Source organism: Stegostoma tigrinum, chromosome 47, assembly GCF_030684315.1.
Source record: "Stegostoma tigrinum isolate sSteTig4 chromosome 47, sSteTig4.hap1, whole genome shotgun sequence".
Classification (NCBI taxonomy): domain Eukaryota; kingdom Metazoa; phylum Chordata; class Chondrichthyes; order Orectolobiformes; family Stegostomatidae; genus Stegostoma; species Stegostoma tigrinum.
The window spans coordinates 7077133-7087427 of record NC_081400.1 but is presented as its reverse complement, the minus strand read 5'-3'; the positions used below and the strand labels follow the sequence as shown (position 1 = coordinate 7087427).

General features: G+C 50.2%; 1 protein-coding gene across 1 annotated transcript in view; it reads right to left on the bottom strand.

Moving 5' to 3' along the window:
* The window catches only part of LOC132207453 (uncharacterized), a 47193-nt gene extending 40805 nt beyond the window's left edge, over positions 1–6388 (bottom strand). Inside the window, exon 1 of the mRNA XM_059642989.1 lies at positions 6352–6388. The gene's annotated coding sequence lies outside the window, so the exon portion shown is untranslated. The remainder of the gene's footprint in view (positions 1–6351) is intronic.
* Positions 6389–10295: the final 3907 nt, after the last annotated feature.

The following is a 10295-nucleotide window of genomic DNA, read 5'->3' as shown; positions in this document are numbered from 1 at the left end:
ACAGGCTTCGCACAGATCTAGCAGTTGAAGACTGGGCATCCATGAGGTGCTGTGGGCCATCGACAGCAGCAGGATTGTACTCCAGCACAATCTCTAGCCTCATGGCTTGGCATACCGCCCACTCAACCATTACCATCAGGCCAGGGGATCAACTCTGGTTGAATGGAGAGTGCAGAAATACATGCCAGGAGCAGCACCCGGCTTACCTGAAGATGGGGTATCAACCTGGTGAAGCCACCAAACAGGACTACCTGCATGCCAGACAGCGAAAGCAGTAAGCGATAGGCAGAGCTAAGCAATCCCACAACCAGTGGATCCGATCTAAGCTCTGCAGTCCTGCCGTATCCAGTCGTGAATGATGACGGACAATTAAACAATTGTCTGGAGGAGGAGGTTTCACAAATATCCTCATCCTCAATGGTGGAAGAGCCCAGCACCTCAGTGCCAAAGGTAATGCTGAAGCATTTGCAATGGTCTTCAGCCAGAAGTGCCGAGAGGATGATCTATCTCGTCTTGTGGTCCCCAGCATTACAGATACCAGTCCTCAGCCAATTTGATTCACTTGATGTGATATCAAGAAACAGTTGGAGACTCTGGATACTGCAAAGTCTACAAGCCCTGACAACGTTCTGGCAACAGTACTGAAGACTTGTGCTCCAGAACTTGCTGCTCGCCTAGCCCCTGTGCTGTTCCAGTGCAGTTACAACACTGTTATCTACACGGCGATGTGGAAAATTGCCCAAGTATGTCCTGTGCACAAAAAGCAGGACAAATCCAACCTGGCCAATTACTGCCTCATCAATCTCCTCTCGATCATCAGTAAAGTGATGGAAAGTGTCACTAACAGCACTATCAAGCAGCTCCCGCTCAGAAATAACCTGCTTAGTGACACCCAGTTTGGGTTCCACCAGGGCCACTCAGCTCCTGACCTCGTATAGTCTTGGTTCAAACATGGACAAAAGAGCTGAATTTCAGAGGTGAGGTGAGAGTCACAACCCTTGATATCAAGACTGCATTCGACCGAGCATAGTGTTAAGGAACCCTAGCAAAACTGGAATTAACGAGAATCATTAGTGTGGTAGAACAGAGGGGCCGAGGGGCTCAGGTACATAATTCTTTGAAGTTTGTGTGACTGGGGACAAACTCTCCAGGGGTGAGAGTCATACCTGACACAGGAAGATGCTCGTGGTTATTGATGGTCAGTCATCTCAGCTCCAGGACATCTCTGCAGGAGTTCCTCAGGGGTGTCCATCTTCAGCTGCTTCATCAATGACCTTCCCTCCATCACAAGGTCAGAAGTGGGGATGTTCGCTGATGATTGGATGGGCTTAGAGCATGGGTCGGTACTTGGAACTATGATGTTGTGGCCATTACAAACACTTGGGTAACTCAGGGAGAGGAGTGGTTGTTGGAAGTTCCAGGATTTAGATGCTTTAAAAGAAATAGGGAGGGTGGAAAACGAGGCGGGGGAGTGGTATTGCTAGTCAAGGCTGGTATAGCAGCTACTAAAAGGCAGTTCGAGAATGATATATCTACAGAGTCAGTTTGGGTTGAGGTCCAGAACAAGAAAGGAGCAGTCACTTTGTTGGGGTTTTTTTACAGACACCCTCATAGTTGCAGAGAAGTGAGGATCGGATTGGGGGGCAGATACTGGAAATGTGCAGTAGTCACAGGGTTGCAGTCATGGGTGACTTCAACCTTCCAAATATTGAGTGGAAACTTTTTAGTTGTAATAGTTAAGATGGAGTGGATTTTGTCCAGTGCATTCAGGAAGGATTCCTGACACTGTACGTAGATAGACCAACTCGAGGAGAGGCCACTTTGTTTTTGGTGCTTGGCAATGAACCGCGCCAAGTGTTAGACCTGTTGGTAGGGGAGCATTTTGGCAGTAGCGATCATAACTCTGTTACTTTTGCAATCGTCATGGGAAAGAATAGGCACATAGAGCAGGGTAAGGTTTATAATTCGGGGAAGGGTAATTACAATTCTGTTAGACAAGAAGTGGGTAACATAAAATGGGAACAAATGCTGTCAGGGAAGGGCACTATTGAAATGTTTAGATTGTTTAAGGAATACATACTGTGTGTCCTCGATATGTTTTTCCCGAGCAGGCAGAGAAGATGTGGTCGAGTGAGGGAACCTTGGTGATTCATTCTGGAAGAACAAACTTGAAAGCAGAATACAGGGTTAATGGAAAGATTCTTGGCAGTGTGGAGGAGCAGAGGGATCTTGGAGTTCATGTCCACAGTTCCCTGAAAGCTGCCACCCAGGTGGATAGAGTTGTTATGAAGGCATATGGTATGTTAGCTTTCATTAATAGAGGCATCGAGTTTAAGAGCCGTGAAGTTAAGCTCCAGTTAAACAAAACCTTGGTTCGGCCACATCTGGAGTATTGTGTCCAGTCCTGGTCACCTCATTACAGGAAAGATGTGGAAGCATTGGAAAAGGTGCAGAGGAGATTTACCAGGATGTTGCCTGGAATGGAGGGAAGGTCCTATGGGGAAAGGCCGAGAGAGCTCGGGCTTTTCTCTTCAGAATGGTGAAGGATGAGTGGTGACTTGATAGAGGTGTACAAAATGATCGGAGGTATAGATAGACAGCCAGAGACTTTTTCCTAGGGTGGAGGGAGCTAATTTGAGGGGGCATAGTTTTAAAGTGAGTGGAGGTAGATATCGGGGAGATGTCAGAGGTAGGTTCTTCACTCAGACAGTGGTCGGGGCATGGATCACTGACCCACCAAGGGGGTTATGTCTGCATCTAGCCCTGGCTACCAGGTGTAACTTAGAGTCATCGAGACATACAACAAGCGCCGAAACAGACCATTCGGCCCAACTCGCTGACCAGATGCCCTAAATTAATCCAGTCCCGTTTGGCCCCTATACCTTTAAACCCTTCCTAGCCACCCCATTCTATTCCCACAAATGTGCTGCATCAGCCCTTTCAGTTCAGTCTTCTGTGACTGAGACAGATCGCTTATTAGCCTCAACCGTTCTTTACGGACTTCCTTATTAAATTCTTCCGAGGCACATCCAAATCCAAATCATCTCGAGTTGATTCCTCGCTCCAAGTGGCGGTCCCTGATACCCTGGTTGTCTTTCCCGGTCGCGGTAAGTTTTCAGCATGCTCACATGACTTACCAGGTAGATGTTTTTCCTTATCTGACATTTCTACCAGCTAATTTCAGGGGCGGCACAGTGGCTCAGTGATTAGCACTGCAGCCTCACAGCACCAGGGACCCGGGTTCGATTCCAGCCTCAGGCGACTGTCTGTGTGGAGTTTGCACATTCTCCCCGTGTCTGCGTGAGTTTCCTCCGGGTGCTCCGGTTTCTTCCCACTGTCCAAAGATATGCAGACTAGGTGGATCGGCCATGCTAAATTGCCCGTAGTGTTCAGGAGTGTGAGGGTTATAGGGGGATGGGTCTGGGTGGGATGCTCCAAGGGGCAGTGTGGGCTTGTTGGGCTGAAGGGCCTGTTTCCACACTGTAGGGAATCCAATCTAATCCAGTTCACCTGATTTGACTTCTTCTCAATAATACTTTGTTCCCAAGGGCAAATGTATGAATTTTGGATTTCTTACCGGCTTTGTGCTCCTTTAGATGCTATACCATCTTCAAATGTTGACTAGCTAATTCGCTGACTCTGTCTAACCTTTGCCTCGCCTCAGGTACATAATCCAACTGTGAGGTCTCTAGCTGTGCGCGCACCAACTTTTCCTTCATTTTAAGAACCCTCTTACTGTGTGTCCAAATATCAAGCGGAATGAACTGAGTTGATTCATTCGGGGCATCTCTAACAGCAAACAATATAAACGAGATAACGCAGTGTAGAGCTGGATGAACACAGCAGGCCAAGCAGCATCAGAGGAGCAGGAAAGCTGACATTTTGGGCCTAGACCCTTCTTCAGAAAAGGGGGAGGGGAAGGGGGTTCTGAAATAAATAGGGAGGGGGGGAGGTGGATAGAAGATGGATAGAGGAGAAGATAGGTGGAGAGGAGACAGACAGGTCAAAGAGGCAGGGATGGAGCCTGTGGAGGTGAGTGTAGTTGGGGAGGTGGGGAGGGGATAGGTCAGTCCGGGGAGGACGGACAGGTCAAGGGGGCGGGATGAGGTTAGTAGGTAGGAAATGGAGGTGCGGCTTGGGGTGGGTGGAGGGGATAGGTGAGAGGAAGGACAGGTTAGGGAGGCGGGGATGAGCTGGGCTGGTTTTGGGATGCGGTGGGGGAAGGGGAGATTTTGAAGCTTGTGAAGTCCACATTGATACCATTAGGCTGCAGGGTTCCCAAGCGGAATATGAGTTGCTGTTCCTGCAACCTTCGGGTGGCATCATTGTGGCACTGCAGGAGGCCCAGGATGGACATGTCGTCTGAGGAATGGGAGCGGAAGTTATTTATTGCGAACCGAGCGTAGGTGTTCTGCAAAGTGGTCCCCAAGCCTCCACTTGGTTTCCCCAATGTAGAGGAAGCCACATAAATATAAATGGGATACCTTCATCCCAATAATTTGGGTGATCCTGCCAATAAGCTCCTCAGCATGGATTTTAGGGTCTGATGCCACCTACCCAATGCTCCCAGGGATTCAGGATGGAACGCATTTGATTTTAAAGTGATAGATGCCCAAACTACCTGTGACCTCCATAAATAATTTGGCAGTAAACCTGGGCCTTTGGTCTAACCGAATCTCCTTGGGTGGACCATAACAGATAAAGAAAGCAAGAAAGTTGACATTCCATAATGGAATAGCCCCTGGAAATCTTGCAGATACACCCATTATGGTTCGCAAAAACTGGTTCCCACCTTTTGGGTTTGGGGACAATCAATCATAGCCCGCGTCAAAAGGTCCTGCAAATGTGGAAATTGGCATCGAAGGCACGGCTCTGATTACTCCTTGTGACTTTCCTGCCAGCTGACAAAATTCAACCACATTTTTATGTAATGCTTCTGTATCTTGGCCCATGTATTCCTCACTCCTCGTTGACCTCCTGCCATCCATAACACCCACTGCATGTGCGCTACCAGCAACACAACCTGGTGAACTTCCACCCACTTCCCCTTCTGCACCAGCCTGCCTCACTCTCCATTCCCATCCTTAGATTTTTATCCGTAAGGCAACAACATTCTGGAGAATCCAAGATAACAAAGTGTGGAGCTGGATGAACACAGCAGGCCAAGCAGCATCTCAGGAGCACAAAAGCAGACGTTTCGGGCCTAGACCCTTCATCAGAGAGGCTCCTCCTGGACACCACCCCCAGGCCTCCTACCCTCCCCGGACCTCACTCCTCCTGGACACCACCCCCAGGCCTCCTACCCTCCCCGGACCTCACTCCTCCTGGACACCACCCCCAGGCCTCCTACCCTCCCCGGACCTCACTCCTCCTGGACACCACCCCCAGGCCTCCTACCCTCCCCGGACCTCACTCCTCCTGGACACCACCCCCAGGCCTCCTACCCTCCCCAGACCTCACTCCTCCTGGACACCACCCCCAGGCCTCCTACCCTCCCCCGACCTCACTCCTCCTGGACACCACCCCCAGGCCTCCTACCCTCCCCGGACCTCACTCCTCCTGGACACCATCCCCAGGCCTCCTACCCTCCCCCGACCTCACTCCTCCTGGACACCACCCCCAGGCCTCCTACCCTCCCCCGACCTCACTCCTCCTGGACACCACCCGCAGGCCTCCTACCCTCCCTCAACCTCACTCCTCCTGGACACCATCCCCAGGCCTCCTACCCTCCCCGGACCTCACTCCTCCTGGACACCACCCCCAGGCCTCCTACCCTCCCCGGACCTCACTTCTCCTGGACACCACCCCCAGGCCTCCTACCCTCCCCGGACCTCACTCCTCCTGGACACCACCCGCAGGCCTCCTACCCTCCCTCAACCTCACTCCTCCTGGACACCACCCCCAGGCCTCCTACCCTCCCCGGACCTCACTCCTCCTGGACACCACCCCCAGGCCTCCTACCCTCCCCCAACCTCACTCCTCCTGGACACCACCCCCAGGCCTCCTACCCTCCCCGGACCTCACTCCTCCTGGACACCACCCCCAGGCCTCCTACCCTCCCTCAACCTCACTCCTCCTGGACACCACCCCCAGGCATCTCTCTCGACCTCAGCTTCTCTGATGAAGGGTCTAGGCCCGAAGCCTCAGCTTTTGTGCTCCTGAGATGCTGCTTGTCCTGCTGTGTTCATCCAGCTCCACACCTTGTTATCTCTGTGCCTACCCACTTGGTCTGAATTAACACAGCTCCTGGCCAGTTCATCTGCTTGGCCAATTTCCTCAAAAGAAATGGAAAAGCCTTTGAACAAAATTCGATGATAAAAGATGTTTGAATATCTCGGTACATCTACCTACCAGGCTGTTGGCCACGAATGAGTTTACTGATGCTCACTTCTATCTTGTACTTTCGCTCCAGCCACTCGAAGTCTCTCTGTTTCAAGTTCCAACTTCATGTTTTCCAACATTATTCGTGCTCCTCAACCCTGGCTCAATCTTACAACTCCAGCTGTCTGATTCTCAATTCAATTTTTTTTCGGACTTCACTTGACTATTTTTCTGATGGACCTAAATACTTCACCAACTCCTTCGTACGTTCAGCTTTATCCCTAGATAAAACCAGCCTGTTTGCCAAGTCAAAACATCCTCCGTCTGTCTAAACTTTTGGCAAATTGAGGAAGTCTCCCCAAAGCCCAGAACGTCTTCAGCAATGCTGAGATCCATTTCCCTCACTTTCGATTTAACTGGCCACAAAAATAGCCAAGATGAAACACATTTTCCACTTCTCACTTCTGTTTTATTTAGAGATCGAGGCTGTGAGTCCCCAATTCTACTTAAACCTGCTGAGAACTTTCATACCTCAAATCCGTCCAAATCTATTCAGATCCCGTACACAAATAGGCCAGATCCTGGGATAACAAGGTCTGGAGCTGGATGAACACAAGTAACATCTTAAGAGCAGGAAAGCTGACGTTTTGGGCCTAGACCCTTCCTAGACTTGAGGCTCACCTTGCCTCAATCTGTCAAAGGAAGTGTGAATTGAACAGTTTATTATCAAGTGTATTCAATCTAAAAATATGATGAAAAGTGTGCACCTTCGCTGTATACACATGGCAGCGTTCACGTTAACTTAGATTAAGGGAAGAAACAGGAGGTAACGTAAGAGAGTCCAATTCTCCTTTCCACTGCACAGCCCCGACCCAGATCTTCCAACCCTCACCATACCTGTCCCAGCGGCATAGCCTGTCTCTCTCACCCAAAATCTGCTACAAAGGTCTGGTTAAATGAAAGAAATTCCAGACACTCACTTTATAAGGAACAAGTAACAATTTAAATGTGTAACGATTAACAAATTAATGGCACTACTGACAAACTAAACAGTTCCTCCTTAACTACTAAGTGTTGCCAAATAAAACTATAGTCTAATGGCACGCTGTTCCAATAAACACAGGTCCCGCTTATACAAACCAAATTAATGAGGAAACATACATTAAAACATAGTGTCTGTAAATTACAGCTCGGATTAGACTTCCAGAATGTGCTTTGCACTCTCCACTGTTTCCCGAACACCTTTCCCTGTCAAATCCTGGCGTCGGGAACATTAGCTAAGAACATCCTACTTTTATTTAGGGGTTTACGCGAAGAGCTTAGAGATATCTGTGAGGGACATCGGAAGGCAGGTCATTCTCAATAAATTTCGAACTGGCCTCTTCTTTTAGACTCTTGATGACCTACTAATTTCTGACAATAGGATTAGCCGATCAGAATTAAATTTAGTTCTGTTCCGGTATCTAGGGCTAGGTTTAAGATAATCGGCTAAATTCAATAGAGCCTTGATGACCTGCAAAATTTCTTACAGCGGGATTGGTCCCAGGTAGTCGAAACGATCAGACTTAAAGTTAGTTGGGGTTCTGGTTTAAAATAATTGAATAAATTCAGCAGCGTCCTGTCACGGTAAAAATGCTGCTGGTTTGTATCTCACCATCCAGCCGTCAACACAAATGCTTCCATCTTGCGAACTCTGTCTATCAGTACACACGGGCTTTAAACCTGCAAACCTAGAAAAGCACATCATCTTTTAAAGGGAACATGCACTCTTCACCCACATCATTTTTCAAACATCAAACGCTCAATCCAACTTCGCAGCTCACAATCAGCACACACGCCCAGCACACACTCCCAGCACACACTCCTAGCACTCTCTCCCAGCACACACACCCAGCACACACACCCAGCACACACTCCCAGCACACACTCCCAGCACTCTCTCCCAGCACACACGCCCATCACACTCTCCCAGCACACAATCCCAGCACTCACTCCCAGCACACTCTCCCAGCAGACACTCCCAGCACACACTCCCAGCACATTCCCCCAGCACACACTCCCAGCACTCTCTCCCAGCACACACTCCCAGCAAACACTCCCAGCACACAATCCCAGCACACACTCCCAGCACACACTCCCAGCACACACTCCCAGCACACTCTCCCAGCAGACACTCCCAGCAGACACTCCCAGCACACACTCCCAGCACATTCCCCCAGCACAAACTCCCAGCACTCTCTCCCAGCACACACTCCGAGCACACACTCCCAGCACACACTCCCAGCAGACACTTGCAGCACACTCGCCCAGCACATAATCCCAGCACACACGCCCAGCAATCTCTCCTAGCACACTCTCCCAGCACCGTCCCCCAGCACAGACTCCCAGTACACACGCCCAGCACACACTCCCGGCACACACACCCACCACATTCTCCCAGAACACTCTCATCACACTCTCTAAGCACACAGTCCCAGCACACTACCCCAGAATACTGTCCCAGTACACCCCCAGAATACTGTTCCAGCACATTCCCCGAATACTGACCCAGCACACTCCCAGAATGCTGTCCCAGCACACTCCCAGAATACTGTCCCAGCACATTCCCAGAATACTGTCCCAGCACACTACCAGAATACTGTCCCAGCACATTCCCACAATACTGCCCCAGCACACTCCCAGAATACTGTCCCAGCACAGTCCCAGAATACTGCCCCAGCACACTCCCAGAATACTGTCCCAGTACATTCCCAGAATACTGTTCCAGCACATTCCCAGAATACTGTTCCAGCTCACTCCCAGAATACTGTCCCAGCACATTCCCTGAATACTGTCGCAGCACATTCCCAGAATACTGTCGCAGCACATTCCCAGAATACTGCCCCACCTCACTCCCAGAATAGTGTTCCAGCTCACTCCCAGAATACTGTCCCAGTACATTCCCAGAATTCTGTTCCAGCACATTCCCAGAATACTGTCCCAGCACACTACCCGAATACTGTCCCAGCACATTCCCACAATACTGCCCCAGCACACTCCCAAAATACTGTCCCAGCACAGTCCCAGAATACTGCCCCAGCACACTCCCAGAATACTGTCCCAGTACATTCCCAGAATACTGTTCCAGCACATTCCCAGAATCCTGTTCCAGCTCACTCCCAGAATACTGTCCCAGCACATTCCCTGAATACTGTCCCAGCTCACTCCCAGAATACTGTTCCAGCACATTCCCAGAATACTGTCCCAGCACACTCCCAGAATACTGTCCCAGCACATTCCCAGAATACTGTTCCAGCACATTCCCAGAATACTGTCCCAACACATTCCCAGAGTACTGTTCCAGCTCATTCCCAGAATACTGTTCCAGCACATTCCCACAACACTTCCCTGCACGCTCCCAGAATACTGTCCCAGCACACTCCCAGAATACTGCCCCAGCACATTCCCAGAATACTGTCCCAGCACACTCCCAGAATACTGTCCCAGCACATTCCCAGAATACTGTCCCAGCACACTCCCAGAATACTGTCCCAACACATTCCCTGAATACTGTCCCAGCACATTCCCAGAATACTGTCCCAACACATTCCCAGAGTACTGTTCCAGCTCATTCCCAGAATACTGTTCCAGCACATTCCCAGAACACTTCCCTGCACGCTCCCAGAATACTGTCCCAGCACATTCCCAGAATACTGCCCCAGCACACTCCCAGAATACTGTCCCAGCACATTCCCAGAATACTGTCCCAGCACACTCCCAGAATACTGTCCCAACACATTCCCCGAATACTGTCCCAGCACACTCCCAGAATACTGTCCCAGCACATTCCCAGAATACTGTCCCAGCACACTCCCAGAATACTGTCCCAGCACATTCCCACAATACTGCCCCAGCACACTCCCAGAATACTGTCCCAGCACAGTCCCAGAATACTGCCCCAGCACACTCCCAGAATACTGTCCCAGTACATTCCC